We start from the raw sequence: 13,786 nt of genomic DNA, 5'->3' as shown, positions 1-13,786 counted from the left end.
ATGATGTTTTATGGCCATTTATGATGATTTATAATTACTTATGTTGATTTTTGACGATATGATAATTTATGATGATTTAGGATGATTTATCATAATTTATGATTTATAATGATTTACGTGAATTACGAGATTTTATCATATGAACTGTTTATTATGAAATTACGAAAAGTATGATTTGATATAACTCAAGCCAAGTGATTCATCATTGTCCGTATGCATGTTTTCATGAAATTGATTATACTATTTATATTGTTGCATGCACCCCCACATACTAAGTACATTTCAAAGTGCTGACCCACATATTTCCATGGGCTACATTCTTACCAAAATGTAGGTACAAGCTATAGCGCACATATCATGTTCAGCTGGGTCGCAGCTCTCGATCGGCAGGTGATTAGTCCTTTTGATTCAGGGACTTGAGTTGTTCAGATTTGAGGTATATTGTATTTTCTATATTCAGTCGTATTGAGTAGGGGTAGTTAGGAGTCATGACCCGGCTATCTTTGGTCAATGCTAGTAGAGGCTTCATAGATAGTTACTAGTAGTCAGTGTATTCAGTTTTAGATTTGTATATATATGAGCAGAATTGTGACCGTGTAAATTTACTTTCATGTTGGTTAGACTATGTTATGGATTGTTTCCGCATTATTCCTTCTATTTTATGTATTTTATTTAGTTTCTTTGGGTTATGCCAGATGAAGGGTTAGCTTGGGGTCACTTGTGACCTTAAGCACCATGTGACGTCTTGGGATCCGATTTTGGGGCGTTACAAAGATGTATCCTTGGGTATTAGTGGTATGGTCCTGCTATATACGGACTAGTGTTAGTTAGTGATTAGGTATTGATCACTAAAATTGATACGATTTAGAGGTATGAGTCGTAAGGGATTGGTACGAGTCATATCAATGACTTATATGGTTGTCATTGTTTGATCATCCTAGAATTTTATTCTACCAGGGATATGCGTTATGGTTACAGATTGTATACTATGGTTACGACTTGGTTGGATGAGTTGTATATTGGATAATGTTTGATCCAACTATTGAGTCTTGGATACGAGTGATGGATACGAACTGTATAGAAGGGTATGACTTGTATGGATCAATTGCATCCCTGTGATGGGTTTTTAAGGAATTTAAGTGAGGGATTTTGATAATTTCATTAACTACCCTAATTAGGACCCACAACTTCTAATACACTTAGGAGGTTATTTACCTTATTATTCTATTCATTAACATTTAGAAAATATTCATAAACATCTAATAATCCTCCCCAGATATTTTGGGGCAAGAAGGCTAGGGTTTCATCTTATGGATTTCTTTGGTGATTTCTTTCAATCAATTCTTCGGTATAAGGTATGATTCTCTTCCCTCATTGTAATTTAAACTAATGGCAAGGTTTATATGATTGATTTCATATTTTTTCTATTTCTTGATTATGGTTTTCAACTATTATTGGAGGTTTTTATATTGAATGTTTGGTTATGGTTTCCTATGGTTTTAATTATGCTTTTATATGCATTAATGGTGGTTTTGGACAATTAGATTTCATGGTAATGATTTAATGGTCTATGGAATTTTTTTTGATTATATTATGCATCCAAGGTGTTTGATAAAATACTTATAAAGATACGTTAATTGCATTGAATTCTTTTAATGGAACTCTTACATGTTTTAAACTTGATAAAGGATTTATACATGGTTTAAATGGTTTGAAAGGATAAAGGTTAAATGGTTATGCTTGTGGAGAAGATGTATGTCCCCCAAGTGGATTTAGTATGGTAATTATAAGGGCACCTAAGCTTCCCTTAACCTAAACTATTTGGCTATGGATATTACTAGCAAATAAGGGATGGTATGACGATACCACCCATATTGTCCTTGTTTAATAAATGATAAATGGATTGTTTGGACTTGGTTTTAATTTAGCATTAATGGTGGAGGTGTAGCAAAGTATGGGAGGTTGCGGTCCCTGGGGGACCAAAACCTGAAACTCATATTTGCTGATATGAGTTGTATTTAATGACTATGTGTGAGTGTCATATTTTATTTTGGAGGGATATACTAGTCATCCTATGGGATATTCCTTGGTCGTGAGGCTACACATACTGGGGCCCTTTTAGCAGGAGGAGCTGAACCCATAGGCTCATCGATGGCTAGGACGGCAAAGCTCACAGCCCAGGTAAATATATTTAGTGCATGCTAAACACGGTTCCTTTTCCCAGCACTTATATATGTATGGTTGTATGAATTATGGATGGTTTTACTTGGGTTTATAACTGGCATTATTTTATCCTCATCCTGAGTTTCATTCTAGTGGTCATTCGCTAACCCTATCTACTGAAGGATGTATGCCCATGCTATGCAAAAAACGACCATTCTATTCCTTCTTTTATCATGCGGATTTAGTATCAGCATTTAGACTGAATTGGTGAGCTTCCATCCTTTTGTAAGGCATTATTTCATGTTATGGATTTCTTTAGAAACTTTTATTTTATTTTCGATATTGGTTTTGGCCATGGTTGGGGGCATGTCTCAATCAGATATTTTACTCTTTCAGTTAGAGGCGCGGTTATTATGGGCAAGATCGGTATTGGTGCCGGTCTTGGCATTAGAATAAGCCAGTGGGATGACATCATTAGACGATGTTTCTTATTGTTCCATCGTATTACATTTTAGGATTGATAGTCATATTTTGTTGTGGTATTCCCTTTGGTTTATGGTTTAAGGTTTGGTTTGGTATGGTTGGCAGTTGGTGCGGTACGGTTGGAGTCGGTTGGGTCGATCACGGTTGTGACCCTATCCTAAAGTCTTAATGAGAAAAATAATGTTATCTTGTTATGTGTTTGAAATTCATCCCATCAAAGGCTGACATAAGTAGTTAGGTTGGGTAACAGAGGGAGGTCACTAGTCCTGATATGACTTGGCATGCCAATTATGACAAGGCCTGAGGTCGGGTCATGTTAGAAGTCTGTGAGGAAGTCACCACCATATACACCTCCACCCGATGATGATGATGATAAGAAGAAGGCAGAGTTTGACCCTACTCCATATGCTGATGCTCAGGACCCCCAGTCTGAGGAGGGGTCCTGAGATTCTTCTTAATAGGTTGGGAAGGAATAGTTATCAGTGGTACCCCGGTCTGAGGAGGGTACAACAGATGCTTCTTACGATACACAACCAGAGCAGACACCCAGACTACCCTAGATGCACCTCCCGAGGAGGGATATCTTTTGTGGTGTATGGCTAGGATATGTGAGATATATGATATTGATACTCGTATTTGGGAGCTAGGTAGGCCTACATGTTGTTTTTATGTGGAGTATTGGATTGACTTATTGAGGCTAGAGTAGTAACCACAACTTTGAGAAGCATTTGACAAGTATTGTCTTGGGTAGATGACTAGGCCACTCGGTTCTTATATCTTAGCTATGGTGTGGGTGTTTTATGCATCTTATTAATCCACCGTAGTCCTCCCCTTGCGCCATCATCTAGGCTTGATCAGTTTCACGACATCCATAACTTGATCATACGCTAATCAGAGAGGTCAGAGTTGATATTAGAAAGGAGACGATACGCAGAGTCATGTTTGGCCCAGATTATATTACACCTTTATCAATTGCAGAGTGTGACCACAGAATAAGGATCGCACCAGATCATCCTATTATGCAGGATACTAAGCAAAGAGCTGAGAGGGTTGAGATGTCTAGGTAGATAGCCATTTACTCTTTACTACAGGGTCAGAAAGCTCCAATAATTTAAGGGCCAGCTGTGATCAAGAAGGTTTTGTTTACATTAGAAGCCATATTTTGGTGATTATTTATTTGTTACCACCTTTTTCCCACTGCTTCAAATAACACATTGATGTAGGAAGGAGCTGCATTGGTATCCTGCTTGATGGCTGGTTATGATATTTATTTTTATGCCATATGAAGCATATTTAGATGATACAGCTATTGGTATAGACATGAAGATAAGGGAGAAGAGAGATGCTCTATATTTGAGTACTTAGGCCGAGGGGACACTTTGACCTTACAGCCGATTGGAGCATCTATAGAGAATACTCACCCATCCACTAAATCTCCTACGACATGTATGATTATTGTATCCAGTGAATTTTTTTCATAGCCTAAATAAGATCCAGAGAGCTACAACTACTCGAATGAAGGTTGTAGAGATCAAGGGTTAGGATGAGATTTAAGCAAGCCGAGTCAAGATGGAGGGATTTTCGGAGAGATGCACCGTTAGAGCTGCATGCAGAGTTTCAAAAATGGATTAATGAGCTAGAGTGATGGGCTACATCATGATATACAGAGATAGGTGCACCCAATTCCTTCTATGATACCCCCTGTAGTGTAGATATCACGTATGCTTGCACCGAGATAATTTGAATTCTTTGAAGAGGATGATGAGGAGGTCCCAATAGTTGGGACAAAGAGAGGTTACTTGCACGATTTGTAGGATCCTATTATGACTGAAGAGGAGGCCCTTAAAAAATCCAGACATGATTTTTTGGAGACTTTATTCATTGATAGGTAGAGGAGTTATTCTATAGTAGTGGGTTCATCATCAAGTAGTGCACTACCACCACCACCGCCTTCGCCAGTTGTAATGACCTGAGACTACCCCTAGCCGTTACACGGTGCTCATGATCCTGAAGGACCACAAGCTAACCTTCTACTGATATCTATACCTGAGCACGGCATAACATAATATAATAAATGCAGAGAACTGGTGGAAAACTTGCTAAAAGGTTCAAAACATCTAAAATACTCAAAAATAAAAACTGAATCCTGATACATCTGTCCAAAAAGCCTCTAGACTGCCTGAACTACGGAGTTGATGGGACATGTCCCCAACTAACTCCGCCTACTAAAAATAAACTAAATCTGATACGATAATAAAATAAGGATCATCCTCAAATGAAGAGGACTCACAACTACGTCTACTGCTGCTGACTGGGACTAAGCTGCTAAGGGTACTCTGGATCTCGTACCTCTGAACCTATGGTGTAAAGTAAAACACCATGGCACAAATGTGTCAATACGTGGGAATTTATTGAGTATACAAGATGAGGTAAGGCTAATCACAAGGGCTTATGCATGAACTATTAGTTAACTAAATAATCATGGGAGTACTGAATGAGGACATATGCATGAATGAAAAAATCATAGCTAAAATGATCGTGACTCTGAATGCTGAAACTTAGGTACTGCTTTACTGACGTCTGAACTCACTAATAATACTGAGATACTAAATAACTGAAACTTATGATATTGATAACTGAGTATAGAAGTTGAGATCAGTCCTATCTCGCGAGTGATCTCGGAAACTGATGATACTGAAGATGATTAATTGAATCTGCTTATATCAATAACTAAGTTCTAAGCTCGCTACAATTGACTGACTAAATCTGAGATCAAACCTCTCTAACGGATGATCCCTGAATCTACTATCAATGATAAAAAATAATTAGGTTTCAAATCAGACCTATCTAGCGGAAGATCTCTGAATCTAATAATGAGAATAAACAACTGAACTTGAAACTAAGATCAGGCCTATCTAATAGGTGATCTTGGGATCTGATAATGAGAATACTCAACTGAATTTGAGACTAAGATTAGGTTTATCTAACGGGTGATCTACAGATCTATTAGTACTGATATTGATTAATTTTATGAGAGACCAGGCCTATCTAGTGGGTGGTCCATGAATCTATAAAACTATCTGAGTTCTGTACTAAGATAGGTAACTGTATCAGACAGTCCTAATTTTTGAGTTCTACTCTGAAGATTGATACTGAAAATTCAACTATGGGAGTTCTCACTTAACCAATATGCCTCAAATCTAAACTGGTGGGGTCCAACCTATAACCCAAGCTGGAAGGGTGTCAATACCGTGCCACAGGTAAAGACCTCTACTCTGGTCAAGCCTCTCTGACGGGTGACCATGAACAGGAAGTTAAGCCAAAGGTAGTATGATAGTCAAGCCTTTATCTAACGGGTGACTCCTTGTCCTGTGCTGTCTTTGCATCCTGGAGTTCAGGGATTGCTGCTAACGACTTTACCTCTCTAATGGGAAAGTTGTCATTCCTGGATTCACTCAGTCCTAGCTCCTACTCCCAACTGAATAACTCTGGACTAATTCTTAACTGAATTTAAACTGAGCTGAATTTGTTACTAATCATATTTTTGAATGATCTGATTGAGTTAAGCTAAGTTCACTTGTTCCATTGTCTGATGAAATACTACTGAATCTCGTTATCTGATAGAATGATACTGAGCTCTGAATTGATCACTTGAATGCTCTGAATTGATTATTTATTTTCTTCTCTTGCGATTCATGTGGAAAATATGTGTTCTAGAACACATCTTTATTTTCTGAGTTTGTTAAACAAAAGATTTACATATTTGCCTCTTATTTTTCAAAATTTGTTAAAAAGATGTTTGATAATGCAAATAAATCTATGTATGGTTACCCCTACCTTGTCCATCATTCGAGGATGAATTTTCCTAGTGGGGGAGAATGAAACATCATGGGTTTTGACCCTTAGAAAATTTCCTGGAATTCCATTCTTTGAACCAAATACGACTCATGGGTACAAGATGTATCCTGGGGTATTAGTGGTATGGTCCTGCCTTATACGAACTAGTGTTATTTCGTGATATATTTTTGATCACTAATATTGGTATAACTTAGAGGTGTGAGTCGTAAGAGCTTGGTACTAGTAGTATCAATGACTTATATGGTTGGCAGTGTTTGATCATCCTTGTATTTTATTCTGCCAGGGATATGATTTATGGGTACTGATTCTATGCTGTGGATACGACTTGTTTGGATGAGCTGTATATTGGATAGTGTTTTATCTAACGGTTGAGGCTTAGATACGAGTGGTGGATACGAACTATATAGGAGGGTACGACTCGTATGGGTCAATTGTATCCTTATGATGGGTATTTAAGGAATTTAAGTGAGGGTATTTTGGACATTTCCCTACCTACCCTAATTACGACTCACAACTTCAAATACACTCAAGAGGTTATTTACCCTATTATTCTGTTCATTAACACTTAGAAAATATTCTTAACCATCCAATAATTCTCCAGAGCTTTTGGGGAAAAAAGGCTAGGGTTTTATCTTATGGATTGCTTTGAGCTTTCTTTGGTGATTTCTTTCCATCAATTCTTCTGTATAAGGCATGATCCTCTTTCCTTCTCGTAATGTAAACTAAAGGCAAGGTTTATATGATTGATTTCATGGTTTTTCTATTTCATGATTATGGTTTTCAACTATTATTGGAGGTTTTTATATTGAATTCTTGGTTATGATTTCCTATGGTTTTAATTATGCTTTTATATGCATTAATGGTGGTTTTGGACAATTAGATTTTATGGTAATGATTTAATGGTCTTTGAAATTTGTTTTGGTTATATTATGCACCCAAGATGTTTGATAAAATTCTTATAAAGATATGTTAATTGCATTGACTTTTTTTAATGGAACTCTTGCATGTTTTAAACTTGATAAAGGATTTATACATGGTTTAAATGGTTTGAAAGGATAAAGGTTAAATGGTTATTCTTGTGTAGAACATGATAGTCCCCTAAGTGGATTTAATAAGGTAATTGGAAGGGCACCTAAGGTTCCCTTAACTTAAACTATTTTGCTATGGATATTACTTGCAAGTAAGGGGTGGTATGACGATACCACCCATATTGGCTATGGTTAATTAATGGTAAATGAATTATTTGGACTTGGTTTTAATTTGGCATTAATGGTGGGATGTGTAGCTAAGGTGTGGGAGGTTGCGGTCCCAGGGGGACCAAAACCTAAAACTCATATTTGCCGATATGATGAGTCCTCGATGACCATGTGCGAGTGTCACATTTTATTTAGGAGGGATGTACTAGTCATCCTATGGGATATTCCTTGTTCATGACTTGGGATGCCTATTATGACAATGCCTAAGGTCGGATCATGTTAGAAGTCCGTGAGGAAGTCACCACCACATACACCTTCACCTGATGATGATGATGATAATAAAAAGGAGGCAGAGTTTGAGCCTACTCCATATGCTGATGCTCAGGACCCCTAGTCTGACTGGGGTCCTGGGATTATTCTGAATAGCTAGAGTAGGAGCAGTCATCCGTGGTACCCCAGTCTTAAGAGGATACAGGACATGCTTCCCACAATACATAGCCAGAAAAGACACCCGCACTACCCCAGATACACCTCCCGAGGAAGGATATCTTAGGTGGTGTATGGATAGGATAAGTGAGATATATCATATTGATACTTGTATTTGGGAGATAGGTAGGCCTACATGTTGTATGTATGTGGAGAATTGGATCGACTTATCAAGGTTAGAGTAGTTAGTATAGCTTTGAGAAGCATTTGACAGGTATTGTCTTGGGTGGATCACTAGGCCACTTGATTCTTACATCTTGGCTATGGTGTGGGTGTTTTATGCATCTTATTGAGCCACCGTAGTCTTCCCCATGCACCATCATCTAGGACTAATCAGTTTCACGTCAGTCACAACTTGATCACACACTAATAGGAGAGGTCAGAGTTGATATTAGAAAGGAGACAATACACAGAGTCATGTTTGGCCCAAATTATACTACACCTTCATCAATAGCAGAGTGAAACCACAGAATGAGGATCAGACCAGATCATCCAATTATGCTAGAAGCTAAGCAAAGAGCGGATAGGGTTGAGATATCTAGGTAGATAGCCATTTACTTTTTACTACAGGGTGAGAAGGCTCCAGGGATTTAGGGGCTAGCTGTTATCAAGAAGGGCTTGTTTACATTAGAAGCCATATTTTGGTAGTTACTGATTTGTTACCAACTTTTTCCCACTGCTTCAGATAACACTTTGATGTGGGAAGGAGCTGCATTGGTTGCCTGCTTGATGATTGGATATGATATCTTTTTTGCTGCCATATAAAGCATATATAGATATTGCAGTTATTGGTATAGACATGGAGATAAGGGAGCAGAGAGATGCTCTACATTCGAGTACTCAGGGCGAAGGGACACAGGCTACTTCTACTTCAGCCCCGACTTCGACCACAAAGCCGATTGGTGCATCTATAGAGCATACTCACCCATCCACTAAATCTCATATGACAAGTATGATTATTATATCCAGTGAGTTTTTTCATAGCCTAACAAAGATCTAGAAAGATACAACTACTCGGACGAAGGTTGTAGAGATCGATATAACTACCCTCTTTATGCAGATGAGATCAAGGGTCTGGACGAGATTTGAGCTGGCTGAGGCTAGATGGAAGGCTTCTCAGAGAGCTGCGCCGTTAGAGCTACATGTAGAGTTTTAAAAAAGGATTGATGAGCTACAGTGATGGGCTATATCATGATATACATAGATAGGTGCACCCGATTTGATTCAGATAAGGGAGGATCTTGATATCCTACAAGGATAGGTATGCTCTATTGCAGAAAGATGTGTTGCAGCTACTCCTTCTATAATAGCCTCTGTAGTGTAGATTTCACATATGGTTGCACTAAGATAATTTGAATTCTTCACGGAGGTTGATGAGGAGGTCCCAACAGTTGGGACAAAGAGTGGTCACTTGCACGATTTGCAGGGTCCTGTTATGAGTGAGGAGAAGGCCCTTAAAAAATCTAGACATAATTTTTTGAATACTTCATTCATAGACAGGCAGAGGTGTGTTGCTATAGCAGTGGGTAAATCATCCAGTAATGAACCACCACCACCACCACTAAAACCAACTGTAATGACCGAATACTACCCCTAGTCGTGCACAGTGCTAATGATCCCGAAGGACCACAAGCTAACCTTCTACTAATATCTATACCTAAGCTCTGCATAATATAATATAATAAATATGGAAAATTGAAAAAAAAACTTGACATTAGGTTCAAAACATCTAAAATACTCAAAAACTAAAAACTGAATACTGATACATCTGTCCGAAAATGCTCTAAATTGTCTGAACTGTGGAGTTGATGGGACATGTCCCCAACTAATTTTGTCTACTAAAAATAAACTAAATATGGTGTGATAGTAAAATAAGGATCATCCTAGAATGAAGAGGACTCACTGCTACGTCTACTACTGCTGATTGGGACTAAGCTACTAAGGGTACTCTAGATCTCGTACCTCTGAAACTATGGTGTAAATTAAAACACCATAGCGCTAATGCGTCAATACGTGGGAATATACTGAATATGCAAGATGAGGTAAAGCTCGATGCAAGGGCTTATGCATGAACAATTACTTAACAGAATAATCATGAGAGTACTGAATGAGGATATATGCATGAATACGCAAACCATAACTGAAATCATCGTGAATCTGAATACTGAAACTCTAGTACAGCTTTACTGACGTCTGAACTCATTACTAATACTGAGATACTGAACTACTGAAAATTCTGATATTGATTACTGAGTACTGAAGTTGAGATCAGTCCTATCTAGCGAGTGATCTTAGAAACTAATGATACTAAAGCTGATTAACTGAATCTACTCATATCAATAACTGAGTTTTGAGCTTGCTACAATTGACTAACTAAATCTGAGATCAAACCTCTCTAACGGATGATCCCTGAATCTACTAACAATGATAAGATATAATTATGTTTGAAATCAGACCTATCTAGCCGAAGATCTCTGAATCTGATAATGAGAATAATTAACTGAACTTGAGACTAACATCAGGCCTATCTAATGGGTGATCTCGGGATATGATAATAAGAATACTCAACTGAATCTAAGATTGAGATCAGACCTATGTAATGGGTGATTTCTGGATCTATTATTACTGATACTAATTAACTTTATAAGAGACTAGGCTTATCTAGCAGGTGGTCCATGAATCTATGGAACTATCTGAGTTTCGTACTAAGATAGGTGACTGTATCTGATAGTCTTGATTTCTGAGTTCTACTCTGAAAATTAATACTAAAACTGCAACTATAGGAGTTCTCACTTAACTGACATGCCCCAAATCGAAATTGGTGGGGTCCAACCTGAAATCCTAGCTGGAAAGGTATCAATACCGTGCCACAGGTAAAGACCTCTACTCTGGTCAAGCCTCTCAGACGGGTGACCCTGAACAGGAAGTCAAGCCTAAGGCAGTATGATAAGCCTTTATCTAATGAATGACTCCTGGTCCTACGCTAGATATGCAGTTTGGAGTTCAGGGATTGCTTCTAATGACTCTACCTCTCTAACGAGAAAGCCTTCATCCTTGTACTCGCTCGGTGCTATCTCCTACTCCCAACTGAAAGACTCTACACTGATTCTTAACTGAATTTAAATTGAGCTGAATCTATTACTGATCATATTTCTCAAATGATCTGACTGAGTTAAGCTGAGCTCACTTGGTTCCGTTATCTGATGAAATACTACTAAATCTTGTTATCTGACTAAATGATACTAAGCACTGAATAGATTACTTGAATGCTATTGAGGTCTGAAACAAACAATTGAATACTACTAGATCTGAGCTGAGTACTGAACTGAGGCTAGAGTGCTAACGATACTGAGGTTACTTAAGTTTTGTAACTGTCTAAGAGTACTGAGTTCTATAACTTACTAAGTTCTGAGAATCGTGACTTGACTGAGATTATCGTGAAAACTGCCATGAGCTCTAGACTGCAGCTAATTTGTAGGGTATAAATACCCCTAGGACTCGACAACATAAAAGTAACGCATAATGATTCTTGAATAATCATGACCATGGACATTCATTCACCATCACTAAAGCATCTCTTCAAGCATTTACAAATAACAAACATGTGATAATATAGGGAGACATGCTATTGGGTCATACTTCATTCAACAAGGTCTTGCATCAAACACTTAGCATACATTAAACAACACATAATTAGGGAATTTCATGCTATCATGTCACAATTCATTCACTAAGGCCTTTCAACAAACACTTGCCATGCATGAGCTTGCACATAATTGGAGATTTTGTCATCATGCTATAATGGCTATGATTCCTTCACATAAGCATTTTATCAAACCTATGGGGAGCATTCTTTGCTTATTCAACAATTTATACACTTAATTGACATGAAAACATAACTTAACAAGCAACTTGAAAAGGGTTTATCATGAACATCACATACTAGGGCCAAAGCTTGAAAACCCTATAATCAAAATATGAATTAAAACTCAATAATAGCATGAACTTCAATTTCAACTCACATGAATCATGAAAACTCATAAACATAAGATCTTTGAAATATAAAAAAGGATTTTTGAGCTTCTTGGATGAAAGGGATCCAAGAATCAACATTTGCATACCTTAGAAAACTCTTTTTTGAAGGCTCTTGGAGAGATTCTTGATTTTTCTTGATTTTTCTTAAAGAAGGGTTCAGATCTTGTTCTTGGTTTTTTAATATTTAAAGAAACCCTAATTTGATGTTATGGATGAGACATGAATCCCTTAGCTTCGTTCAAGATATAAATGTATATATATATATATAAGTGTAAAAGAGATGGGAAAATACCAAAAAGCCTAAAATATGACTTAAAAATATTGAACGGGATTTTTTACGGTCGGAGTGACGGTCCGTCGCTAGTATGACAGCCTGTCGGATCATCCATCGCATGTTGGTCATAAAGAGGCCACACTGCCTTAGTTGCAATGGTCTAAGGAAGTCACTTCTTAATCTTTTAGGGCCAGATTTACGCTTCACTTGACATGCTCTAAGTTTCAGACTATGAGAGAATTTTGTGGGGTCTTACAATATATCCCCCATGGAAATATTCATCCTCAAATGTCACTTGATAGTCTAGGAATACTAATCAACTGAACTTACTTAAGGAACAAAAACATCTGAACCATAACTATGCAACTGGAACTACTGGTATTCTGAGTTCTCATACTGGACATGTATATCTGATGCATGGAATACTCGACTGAAGCTACTCATAAGATAAATAATCATAATAGACATGTATATATGATGCATGGATGCATAACTGAGTCATTCTCATGAATGTATGACTGAATACACTAAAAAGCTGAACTTTTTCTACTGAACATGCATATCTAATGCACAAATGTTTGACTGAACTGACTCTTGAAAGTATGACTGGCTATGCAATGATAACTGGTGTTAATTTCGTAAGGAGAGTCTAAACATGCAACGGAATGAGTCTAAGGAAAAGAAAGAATCGTAATATTATGGGGTATATCCCCTTTGGGACTCTATGTCCTTCTAAAAGCACTTCACTAAAGTACTGGGGCGGTGCACGAGGCACCTATGAATTGGGTCATGATTGGTCGTTTGAGATCTGAAACTAATGCATGGCTCATGAACTGAACTTATACTCGTAATTAATAGGATACTCTATCTTGGAATAGTTACATTCGATAGATTAATGATATCATGATCAGGTGAAGAGATGAAATTACAAACTATACAAATCTAATTGTTTGACTGCTAAACTGACTTGCTGGCTATACTAACTGACTCATGGTGAAATATAAGATCAATAGGAGCAAAGAATCTAACAATGCATATCATAAATATGAAGGACTCATAACATACCCAAATCTATGTCAGGGAACTATTTTTGATCATGGTGAGTCTGAAGCGCATAGAGTCTGTTCTGACGCTGACTACTATTGGCACCGGAAGGGGGAACCTGCGGATACAATTCTCTACCCCTCTGAGCTAGCACTCTACATTCTTGCATTCTGTGGCCTGGCTTACCACACCCAAAGCACATATCATTGTTTGGTCTACACACACCTAGGTGATTTTTACCACACTC

This window comes from Capsicum annuum, chromosome 5, assembly GCF_002878395.1.
Source record: "Capsicum annuum cultivar UCD-10X-F1 chromosome 5, UCD10Xv1.1, whole genome shotgun sequence".
Taxonomy (NCBI): domain Eukaryota; kingdom Viridiplantae; phylum Streptophyta; class Magnoliopsida; order Solanales; family Solanaceae; genus Capsicum; species Capsicum annuum.
Note: the sequence above shows the minus strand (reverse complement) of the source record.